Below are 13,910 nucleotides of genomic sequence, written 5' to 3' on the forward strand. Positions count from 1 at the left end.
GCAAACACCTGTATACAATAATATACAGTGTAGGAACAAGTGAGCAAACACCTGTATACAATAATATCCAGTGTAGGAACAAGTAAGCAAACACCTGCATACAATAATATACAGTGCAGGAACAAGTGAGCAAACACCTGTAAACAATAATATACAGTGCAGGAACAAGTGCAAACACCTGTATACAATAATATGCAGTGTAGGAACAAGTGAGCAAACACCTGTACACAATAATATACAGTGTAGGAACAAGTGAGCAAACACCTCTTTGAAATAATATCCAGTTCTGGAACAAGTTTTCAAACACCTGTATACAATAATATCCCGGTTAGGAACAAGTGAGCAAACACCTGTTTACAATAATATACATTGTCGGAACAAGTGAGCAAACACCTGTATACAATAATATCCAGTGTAGGAACAAGTGAGCAAACACCTGTATACAATAATATACAGTGTGGGAACAAGTGAGCAAACACCTGTATACAATAATATACAGTGTAGGAAAAAGTGAGCAAACACCTGCATACAATAGTATACAGTGTTGTAACAAGTGAGAAAACACCTGTCCACTATAATATACAGTGTTGGAACAAGTGAGCAAACACCTGTATACAATAATATACAGTGTAGGAACAAGTGAGCAAACACCTGCATACAATAGTATACAATGTAGGAACAAGTGAGCAAACACCTGTATAACAATAATATCCAGTGTAGGAACAAGTGAGCAAACACCTGTCTACAATAATATACAGTGTCGGAACAAGTGAGCAAACAACTGTATACAATAATATCCAGTGTTGGAACAAGTGAGCAAACACGTGTATACAATAATATACAGTCTCGGAACAAGTGAGCAAACACCTGGATACAATAATATACAGTGTAGGAACAAGTGAGCAAACACCTGTATGCAATATTATCCAGTGTAGGAACAAGTTAGCAAACACCTGTATACAATAATATCCAGTGTAGGAACAAGTGAGCAAACACCTGTTTACAGTAATATCCAGTGTAGGAACAAGTGAGCAAACACCTGTATGCAATAATATCCAGTGTAGGAACAAGTGAGCAAACACCTGTATACAATAATATACAGTGTAGGAACAAGTGAGAAAACACCTGTATACAATAATATCCAGTGTAGGAACAAGTCAGCAAACACCTGTATACAATAATATACAGTGCAAGAACAAGTGAGCAAACACCTGTATACAATAATATACAGTGTAGGAACAAGTGAGCAAACACCTCTTTGCAATAATATCCAGTTCTGGAACAAGTGAGCAAACACCTGTATACAATAATATACAGTGTAGGAACAAGTGAGCAATCACCTGTATACAATAATATACAGTGCAGGAACAAGTGAGCAAACACCTGTATACAATAATATACAGTGTAGGAACAAGTGAGCAAACACCTGTATACAATAATATACAGTGTAGGAACAAGTGAGGAAACACCTGTATACAATAATATCCAGTTCTGGAACAAGTGAGCAAACACCTGTATACAATAATGTCCAGTGTAGGAACAAGTGAGCAAACACCTGTATACAATAATATACAGTGTAGGAACAAGTGAGCAGACACCTGTATACAATAATATCCAGTGTAGGAAGAGATGAGCGAACACCTGTCTACAATAACCTACAGTGTAGGTGCAAGTGAGCAAACACCTGTATACAATAATATACAGTGCAGGAACAAGTGAGCAAACACCTGTATACCATAATATCCAGTGCAGGAACAAGTAAGCAAACACCTGTATACAATAATATCCAGTGCAGGAACAAGTGAGCAAACACCTGTATACAATAATATACAGTGTAGGAACAAGTGAGCAAACACCTGTATACCATAATATCCAGTGCAGGAACAAGTGAGCAAACACCTGTATACCATAATATCCAGTTCTGGAACAAGTGAGCAAACACCTGTAAACAATAATGTACAGTGTAGGAACAAGTGAGCAAACACCTGTATACCATAATATCAAGTGCAGGAACAAGTGAGCAAACACCTGTATACAATAATATCCAGTGCAGGAACAAGTGAGCAAACACCTGTATACAATAATATCCAGTGTAGGAACAAGTGAGCAAACACCTGTATACAATAATATCCAGTTCTGGAACAAGTGAGCAAACACCTGTATACAATAATATCCAGTGCAGGAACAAGAGGGCAAACACCTGTATACAATAATATCCAGTGTAGGAACAAGTGAGGAAACACCTGTATACAATAATATACAGTGTAGGAACAAGTGAGAAAACACCTGTATACAATAATATCCAGTGTAGGAACAAGTCAGCAAACACCTGTATACAATAATATACAGTGCAAGAACAAGTGAGCAAACACTTGTATACAATAATATACAGTGTAGGAACAAGTGAGCAAACACCTGTATACAATAATATACAGTGTAGGAACAAGTGAGCAAACACCTCTTTGCAATAATATCCAGTTCTGGAACAAGTGAGCAAACACCTGTATACAATAATATACAGTGTAGGAACAAGTGAGCAATCACCTGTATACAATAATATACAGTGCAGGAACAAGTGAGCAAACACCTGTATACAATAATATACAGTGTAGGAACAAGTGAGCAAACACCTGTATACAATAATATACAGTGTAGGAACAAGTGAGGAAACACCTGTATACAATAATATCCAGTTCTGGAACAAGTGAGCAAACACCTGTATACAATAATGTCCAGTGTTGGAACAAGTGAGCAAACACCTGTATACAATAATATACAGTGTAGGAACAAGTGAGCAGACACCTGTATACAATAATATCCAGTGTAGGAAGAGATGAGCGAACACCTGTCTACAATAACCTACAGTGTAGGTGCAAGTGAGCAAACACCTGTATACAATAATATACAGTGCAGGAACAAGTGAGCAAACACCTGTATACCATGAGATCCAGTGCAGGAACAAGTGAGCAAACACCTGTATACAATAATATCCAATGTAGGAACAAGTGAGCAAACACCTGTATACAATAATATACAGTGTGGGAACAAGTGAGCAAACACCTGTATACAATAATATACAGTGTAGGAAAAAGTGAGCAAACACCTGCATACAATAGTATACAGTGTTTTAACAAGTGAGAAAACACCTGTGCACTATAATATACAGTGTTGGAACAAGTGAGCAAACACCTGTATACAATAATATACAGTGTAGGAACAAGTGAGCAAACACCTGCATACAATAGTATACAATGTAGGAACAAGTGAGCAAACACCTGTATACAATAATATCCAGTGTAGGAACAAGTGAGCAAACACCTGTATACAATAATATTCAGTGTTGGAACAAGTGAGCAAACACGTGTATACAATAATATACAGTCTCGGAACAAGTGAGCAAACACCTGGATACAATAATATACAGTGTAGGAACAAGTGAGCAAACACCTGTATGCAATATTATCCGTTGTAGGAACAAGTGAGCAAACACCTGTATCCAATAATATCCAGTGTAGGAACAAGTGAGCAAACACCTGTTTACAGTAATATCCAGTGTAGGAACAAGTGAGCAAACACCTGTATACAATAATATCCAGTGCAGGAACAAGAGGGCAAACACCTGTATGCAATAATATCCAGTGTAGGAACAAGTGAGCAAACACCTGTATACAATAATATACAGTGTAGGAACAAGTGAGAAAACACCTGTATACAATAATATCCAGTGTAGGAACAAGTCAGCAAACACCTGTATACAATAATATACAGTGCAAGAACAAGTGAGCAAACACCTGTATACAATAATATACAGTGTAGGAACAAGTGAGCAAACACCTGTATACAATAATATACAGTGTAGGAACAAGTGAGCAAACACCTCTTTGCAATAATATCCAGATCTGGAACAAGTGAGCAAACACCTGTATACAATAATATACAGTGTAGGAACAAGTGAGCAATCACCTGTATACAATAATATACAGTGCAGGAACAAGTGAGCAAACACCTGTATACAATAATATACAGTGTAGGAACAAGTGAGCAAACACCTGTATACAATAATATACAGTGTAGGAACAAGTGAGGAAACACCTGTATACAATAATATCCAGTTCTGGAACAAGTGAGCAAACACCTGTATACAATAATGTCCAGTGTAGGAACAAGTGAGCAAACACCTGTATACAATAATATACAGTGTAGGAACAAGTGAGCAGACACCTGTATACAATAATATCCAGTGTAGGAAGAGATGAGCGAACACCTGTCTACAATTACCTACAGTGTAGGTGCAAGTGAGCAAACACCTGCATACAATAGTATACAATGTAGGAACAAGTGAGCAAACACCTGTATACAATAATATCCAGTGTAGGAACAAGTGAGCAAACACCTGTCTACAATAATATACAGTGTCGGAACAAGTGAGCAAACACCTGTATACAATAATATCCAGTGTCGGAACAAGTGAGCAAACACCTGGATACAATAATATACAGTGTAGGAACAAGTGAGCAAACACCTGTATGCAATATTATCCAGTGTAGGAACAAGTGAGCAAACACCTGTATACAATAATATACATTGTAGGAACAAGTGAGCAAACACCTGTTTACAGTAATATCCAGTGTAGGAACAAGTGAGCAAACACCTGTATACAATAATATCCAGTGCAGGAACAAGTGAGCAAACACCTGTATCCAATAATATACAGTGTAGGAACAAGTGAGCAAACACCTGTATACAATAATATACAGTGTAGGAACAATTGAGGAAACACCTGTATACAATAATATCCAGTTCTGGAACAAGTGAGCAAACACCTGTATACAATAATGTCCAGTGTAGGAACAAGTGAGCAAACACCTGTATACAATAATATCCAGTGTAGGAAGAGATGAGCGAACACCTGTCTACAATAACCTACAGTGTAGGTGCAAGTGAGCAAACACCTGTATACAATAATATACAGTGCAGGAACAAGTGAGCAAACACCTGTATACCATAATATCCAGTGCAGGAACAAGTGAGCAAACACCTGTATACAATAATATCCAGTGCAGGAACAAGTGAGCAAACACCTGTACACAATAATATACAGTGTAGGAACAAGTGAGCAAACACCTGTATACCATAATATCCAGTGCAGGAACAAGTGAGCAAACACCTGTATACCATAATATCCAGTTCTGGAACAAGTGAGCAAACAACTGTATACAATAATGTACAGTGTAGGAACAAGTGAGCAAACACCTGTATACCATAATATCAAGTGCAGGAACAAGTGAGCAAACACCTGTATACCATAATATCCAGTGCAGGAACAAGTGAGCAAACACCTGTATACAATAATATCCAGTGTAGGAACAAGTGAGCAAACACCTGTATACAATAATATCCAGTTCTGGAACAAGTGAGCAAACACCTGTATACAATAATATCCAGTGTAGGAACAAGGGAGCAAACACCTGTATACCATAATATCCAGTGCAGGAACAAGTGAGCAAACACCTGTATACAATAATATCCAATGTAGGAACAAGTGAGCAAACACCTGTATACAATAATATCCAGTTCTGGAACAAGTGAGCAAACACCTGTATACAATAATATACAGTGTAGGAACAAGTGAGCAAACACCTGTATACAATAATATACAGTGTAGGAACAAGTGAGCAAACACCTCTTTGCAATAATATCCAGTTCTGGAACAAGTGAGCAAACACCTGTATACAATAATATACAGTGTAGGAACAAGTGAGCAATCACCTGTATACAATAATATACAGTGCAGGAACAAGTGAGCAAACACCTGTATACAATAATATACAGTGTAGGAACAAGTGAGCAAACACCTGTATACAATAATATACAGTGTAGGAACAAGTGAGGAAACACCTGTATACAATAATATCCAGTTCTGGAATAAGTGAGCAAACACCTGTATACAATAATGTCCAGTGTAGGAACAAGTGAGCAAACACCTGTATACAATAATATACAGTGCAGGAACAAGTGAGCAGACACCTGTATACAATAATATCCAGTGTAGGAAGAGATGAGCGAACACCTGTCTACAATAACCTACAGTGTAGGTGCAAGTGAGCAAACACCTGTATACAATAATATACAGTGCAGGAACAAGTGAGCAAACACCTGTATACCATAATATCCAGTGCAGGAACAAGTGAGCAAACACCTGTATACAATAATATCCAATGTAGGAACAAGTGAGCAAACACCTGTATACAATAATATACAGTGTGGGAACAAGTGAGCAAACACCTGTATACAATAATATACAGTGTAGGAAAAAGTGAGCAAACACCTGCATACAATAGTATACAGTGTTTTAACAAGTGAGAAAACACCTTTACACTATAATATACAGTGTTGGAACAAGTGAGCAAACACCTGTATACAATAATATACAGTGTAGGAACAAGTGAGCAAACACCTGCATACAATAGTATACAATGTAGGAACAAGTGAGCAAACACCTGTATACAATAATATCCAGTGTAGGAACAAGTGAGCAAACACCTGCATACAATAGTATACAATGTAGGAACAAGTGAGCAAACACCTGTATACAATAATATCCAGTGTAGGAACAAGTGAGCAAACACCTGTCTACAATAATACACAGTGTCGGAACAAGTGAACAAACACCTGTATACAATAATATCCAGTGTTGGAACAAGTGAGCAAACACGTGTATACAATAATATACAGTCTCGGAACAAGTGAGCAAACACCTGGATACAATAATAAACAGTGTAGGAACAAGTGAGCAAACACCTGTATGCAATATTATCCGTTGTATGAACAATTGAGCAAACACCTGTATACAATAATATCCAGTGCAGGAACAAGAGGGCAAACACCTGTATACAATAATATCCAGTGTAGGAACAAGTCAGCAAACACCTGTATACAATAATATACAGTGCAAGAACAAGTGAGCAAACACCTGTATACAATAATATACAGTGTAGGAACAAGTGAGCAAACACCTCTTTGCAATAATATCCAGTTCTGGAACAAGTGAGCAAACACCTGTATACAATAATATACAGTGTAGGAACAAGTGAGCAATCACCTGTATACAATAATATACAGTGCAGGAACAAGTGAGCAAACACCTGTATACAATAATATACAGTGTAGGAACAAGTGAGCAAACACCTGTATACAATAATATACAGTGTAGGAACAAGTGAGGAAACACCTGTATACAATAATATCCAGTTCTGGAACAAGTGAGCAAACACCTGTATACAATAATGTCCAGTGTAGGAACAAGTGAGCAAACACCTGTATACAATAATATACAGTGCAGGAACAAGTGAGCGAACACCTGTCTACAATAACCTACAGTGTAGGTGCAAGTGAGCAAACACCTGTATACAATAATATACAGTGCAGGAACAAGTGAGCAAACACCTGTATACCATAATATCCAGTGCAGGAACAAATGAGCAAACACCTGTATACAATAATATCCAGTGCAGGAACAAGTGAGCAAACACCTGTACACAATAATATACAGTGTAGGAACAAGTGAGCAAACACCTGTATACCATAATATCCAGTGCAGGAACAAGTGAGCAAACACCTGTATACCATAATATCCAGTTCTGGAACAAGTGAGCAAACACCTGTATACAATAATGTACAGTGTAGGAACAAGTGAGCAAACACCTGTATACCATAATATCAAGTGCAGGAACAAGTGAGCAAACACCTGTATACCATAATATCCAGTGCAGGAACAAGTGAGCAAACACCTGTATACAATAATATCCAGTGTAGGAACAAGTGAGCAAACACCTGTATACAATAATATCCAGTTCTGGAACAAGTGAGCAAACACCTGTATACAATAATATCCAGTGTAGGAACAAGGGAGCAAACACCTGTATACCATAATATCCAGTGCAGGAACAAGTGAGCAAACACCTGTATACAATAATATCCAATGTAGGAACAAGTGAGCAAACACCTGTATACAATAATATCCAGTTCTGGAACAAGTGAGCAAACACCTGTATACAATAATATACAGTGTAGGAACAAGTGAGCAAACACCTGTATACAATAATATACAGTGTAGGAACAAGTGAGCAAACACCTCTTTGCAATAATATCCAGTTCTGGAACAAGTGAGCAAACACCTGTATACAATAATATACAGTGTAGGAACAAGTGAGCAATCACCTGTATACAATAATATACAGTGCAGGAACAAGTGAGCAAACACCTGTATACAATAATATACAGTGTAGGAACAAGTGAGCAAACACCTGTATACAATAATATCCAATGTAGGAACAAGTGAGCAAACACCTGTATACAATAATATCCAGTTCTGGAACAAGTGAGCAAACACCTGTATACAATAATATCCAGTGTAGGAACAGGGGAGCAAACACCTGTATACAATAATATCCAGTGCAGGAACAAGTGAGCAAACACCTGTATACAATAATATACAGTGTAGGAACAAGTGAGCAAACACCTGTATACAATAATATCCAGTGTAGGAACAAGTAAGCAAACACCTGCATACAATAATATACAGTGCAGGAACAAGTGAGCAAACACCTGTATACAATAATATACAGTGCAGGAACAAGTGCAAACACCTGTATACAATAATATCCAGTGGAGGAACAAGTGAGCAAACACCTGTACACAATAATATACAGTGTAGGAACAAGTGAGCAAACACCTCTTTGAAATAATATCCAGTTCTGGAACAAGTTTTCAAACACCTGTATACAATAATATCACGGTTAGGAACAAGTGAGCAAACACCGGTTTACAATAATATACATTGTCGGAACAAGTGAGCAAACACCTGTATACAATAATATCCAGTGTAGGAACAAGTGAGCAAACAAATGTATACAATAATATACAGTGTGGGAACAAGTGAGCAAACACCTGTATACAATAATATCCAGTGTTGGAACAAGTGAGCAACCACGTGTATACAATAATATACAGTGTCGGAACAACTGAGCAAACACCTGGATACAATAATATACAGTGTAGGAACAAGTGAGCAAACACCTGTATGCAATATTATCCAGTGCAGGAACAAGTGAGCAAACACCTGTATACAATAATATCCAGTGTAGGAACAAGTGAGCAAACACCTGTTTACAGTAATATCCAGTGTAGGAACAAGTGAGCAAACACCTGTATACAATAATATCCAGTGCAGGAACAAGAGGGCAAACACCTGTATACAATAATATCCAGTGTAGGAACAAGTGAGCAAACACCTGTATACAATAATATACAGTGTAGGAACAAGTGAGAAAACACCTGTATACAATAATATCCAGTGTAGGAACAAGTCAGCAAACACCTGTATACAATAATATACAGTGCAAGAACAAGTGAGCAAACACCTGTATACAATAATATACAGTGCAGGAACAAGTGAGCAAACACCTGTATACAATAATATACAGTGTAGGAACAAGTGAGCAAACACCGCTTTGCAATAATGTCCAGTTCTGGAACAAGTGAGCAAACACCTGTATACAATAATATATAGTGTAGGAACAAGTGAGCAAACACCTGTATACAATAATATACAGTGCAGGAACAAGTGAGCAAACACCTGTATACAATAATGTCCAGTGTAGGAACAAGTGAGCAAACACCTGGATACAATAATATAGAGTGTAGGAACAAGTGAGCAGACACCTGTATACAATAATATCCAGTGTCGGAAGAGATGAGCGAACACCTGTCTACAATACCCTACAGTGTAGGTGCAAGTGAGCAAACACCTGTATACAATAATATACAGTGCAGGAACAAGTGAGCAAACACCTGTATACAATAATATCCAGTGCAGGAACAATTGAGCAAACACCAGTATACAATAATATCCAGTGCAGGAACAAGTGAGCAAACACCTGTATACCATAATATCCAGTGCAGGAACAAGTGAGCAAACACCTGTATGCCATAATATCCAGTGCAGGAACAAGTGAGCAAACACCTGTATACAATAATATCCAGTGCAGGAACAAGTGAGCAAACACCTGTATACAATAATATACAGTGTAGGAACAAGTGAGCAAACACCTGTATACCATAATATCCAGTGCAGGAACAAGTGAGCAAACACCTGTATACCATAATAACCAGTTCTGGAACAAGTGAGCAAACAGCTGTATACAATAATGTACAGTGTAGGAACAAGTGAGCAAACACCTGTATACAATAATATACAGTTTCGGAACAAGTGAGCAGACACCTGTATACAATAATATCCAGTGTCGGAAGAGATGAGCGAACACCTGTCTACAATAACATACAGTGTAGGAACAAGTGAGCAAACACCTGTACACAATAATATACAGTGCAGGAACAAGTGAGCAAACACCTGTATACCATAATATCCAGTGCAGGAACAAGTGAGCAAACACCTGCATACCATAAGATCCAGTGCAGGAACAAGTGAGCAAACACCTGTATACAATAATATCCAATGTAGAAACAAGTGAGCAAACACCTGTATACAATAATATCCAGTTCTGGAACAAGTGAGCAAACACCTGTATACAATAATATCCAGTGTGGGAACAGGGGAGCAGACACCTGTATACAATAATATCTAGTGCAGGAACAAGTGAGCAAACACCTGTATACAATAATATACAGTGTAGGAACAAGTGAGCAAACACCTGTATACAATAATATCCTGTGTAGGAACAAGTAAGCAAACACCTGCATACAATAATATACAGTGCAGGAACAAGTGAGCAAACACCTGTAAACAATAATATACAGTGCAGGAACAAGTGCAAACACCTGCATACAATAATATCCTGTGTAGGAACAAGTGAGCAAACACCTGTACACAATAATATACAGTGTAGGAACAAGTGAGCAAACACCTCTTTGCAATAATATCCAGTTCTGGAACAAGTTTTCAAACACCTGTATACAATAATATCCCGGTTAGGAACAAGTGAGCAAACACCTGTTTACAATAATATACAGTGTCAGAACAACTGAGCAAACACCTGGATGCAATAATATCCAGTGTAGGAACAAGTGAGCAAACACCTGTATACAATAATATACAGTGTGGGAACAAGTGAGCAAACACCTGTATACAATAATATACAGTGCAGGAACAAGTGAGCAAACACTTGTATACAATAATATACAGTGTAGGAACAAGTGAGCAAACACCTGTATACAATAATATCCAGTGTAGGAACAAGTGAGCAAACACCTGTATACAATAATATACAGTGTAGGAACAAGTGAGCAAACACCTGCATACAATAATATACAGTGCAGGAACAAGTGAGCAAACACTTGTATACAATAATATACAGTGTAGGAACAAGTGAGCAAACACCTGTATACAATAATATCCAGTGCAGGAACAAGTGAGCAAACACCTGTTTACAGTAATATCCAGTGTAGGAACAAGTGAGCAAACACCTGTATACAATAATATCCAGTGCAGGAACAAGAGGGCAAACACCTGTATACAATAATATCCAGTGTAGGAACAAGTGAGCAAACAACTGTATACAATAATATACAGTGTAGGAACAAGTGAGAAAACACCTGTATACAATAATATCCAGTGTAGGAACAAGTCAGCAAACACCTGTATACAATAATATACAGTGCAAGAACAAGTGAGCAAACACCTGTATACAATAATATACAGTGTAGGAACAAGTGAGCAAACACCTGTATACAATAATATACAGTGAAGGAACAAGTGAACAAACACCCCTTTGCAATAATATCCAGTTCTGGAACAAGTGAGCAAACACCTGTATACAATAATATACAGTGTAGGAACAAGTGAGCAAACACCTGTATACAATAATATACAGTGCAGGAACAAGTGAGCAAACACCTGTATACAATAATATACAGTGTAGGAACAAGTGAGCAAACACCTGTATACAATAATATACAGTGTAGGAACAAGTGAGGAAACACCTGTATACAATGATATCCAGTTCTGGAACAAGTGAGCAAACACCTGTATACAATAATGTCCAGTGTAGGAACAAGTGAGCAAACACCTGTATACAATAATATACAGTGTAGGAACAAGTGAGCAGACACCTGTATACAATAATATCCAGTGTAGGAAGAGATGAGCGAACACCTGTCTACAATAACCTACAGTGTAGGTGCCAGTGAGCAAACACCTGTATACAATAATATACATTGCAGGAACAAGTGAGCAAACACCTGTATACAATAATATCCAGTGCAGGAACAATTGAGCAAACACCAGTATACAATAATATCCAGTGCAGGAACAAGTGAGCAAACACCTGTATACCATAATATCCAGTGCAGGAACAAGTGAGCAAACACCTGTATACCATAATATCCAGTGCAGGAACAAGTGAGCAAACACCTGTATACAATAATATCCAGTGCAGGAACAAGTGAGCAAACACCTGTATACAATAATATACAGTGTAGGAACAAGTGAGCAAACACCTGTATACCATAATATCCAGTGCAGGAACAAGTGAGCAAACACCTGTATACAATAATATACAATGCAGGAACAAGTGCAAAAACCTGTATACAATAATATCCAGTGTAGGAACAAGTGAGCAAACACCTGTATACAATAATATCCAGTGTAGGAACAAGGGAGCAAACACCTGTATACAATAATATACAGTGCAGGAACAAGTGAGCAAACACCTGTATACAATAATATACAGTGTAGGAACAAGTGAGCAAACACCTGGATACAATAATATACAGTGTAGGAACAAGTGAGGAAACACCTGTATACAATAATATCCAGTTCTGGAACAAGTGAGCAAACACCTGTATACAATAATGTCCAGTGTAGGAACAAGTGAGCAAACACCTGGATACAATAATATAGAGTGTAGGAACAAGTGAGCAGACACCTGTATACAATAATATCCAGTGTCGGAAGAGATGAGCGAACACCTGTCTACAATACCCTACAGTGTAGGTGCAAGTGAGCAAACACCTGTATACAATAATATACAGTGCAGGAACAAGTGAGCAAACACCTGTATATAATAATATCCAGTGCAGGAACAATTGAGCAAACACCAGTATACAATAATTATCCTCATTTCCCGGCGGAGCAGCAGGAGAAGGTAGCGACTCTTCGGTGGGTGAGTGAAGGCATCAGGAGCTGTGTTTTAAAAGTAAGTACTTACTGTTTTACTTACTGTTTTCCTTGTCTTTGAGTTTCTTTTGGCGCAGGAGGAACCGGAAGCTGGTCGGCAGCGAGGACTCCTGGGTAGGTATTTTCCTTAAAGGTGCGGAGCTCCGTGGACTCGGCCTCATTTCCCGGCGGAGCAGCAGGAGAAGGTAGCGACTCTTCGGTGGGTGAGTGAAGGCATCAGGAGCTGTGTTTTAAAAGTAAGTACTTACTGTTTTACTTACTGTTTTCCTTGTCTTTGAGTTTCTTTTGGCGCCGGAGGAACCGGAAGCTGGTCGGCAGCGAGGACTCCTGGGTAGGTATTTTCCTTAATGGTGCGGAGCTGAGTAAACCCGAGCCACTACACATGTAGTGTCTCCCACCCATCCTCCTCCTCTAACCTAATAATAAGACCCTTTTTACCCTCCTCCTCTAACCAAAAAGGACTGAGCAGGTAAGCTATTTACTGTTTTTGTTAATATCTATAGTTGTACTTAACTAAGGGGTAATTGAATAAAAGAAATGGCAGCCAGTGTAGTGTATTGCTCCTCCTGCAGAATGTTCGAGGTGAGGGAAACCTCCGGGGACCCTGCCGACTTCACCTGCTGGAAGTGCATCCGTCTCCAGCTCCTATCAGACCGTGTTAGGGAATTGGAGCTGGAGCTGGATGAACTGAGGATCATTCGGGAAGCTGAGGGGT

This window comes from Heterodontus francisci, chromosome X (genome assembly GCF_036365525.1).
Source record: "Heterodontus francisci isolate sHetFra1 chromosome X, sHetFra1.hap1, whole genome shotgun sequence".
In the NCBI taxonomy this organism is placed as follows: domain Eukaryota; kingdom Metazoa; phylum Chordata; class Chondrichthyes; order Heterodontiformes; family Heterodontidae; genus Heterodontus; species Heterodontus francisci.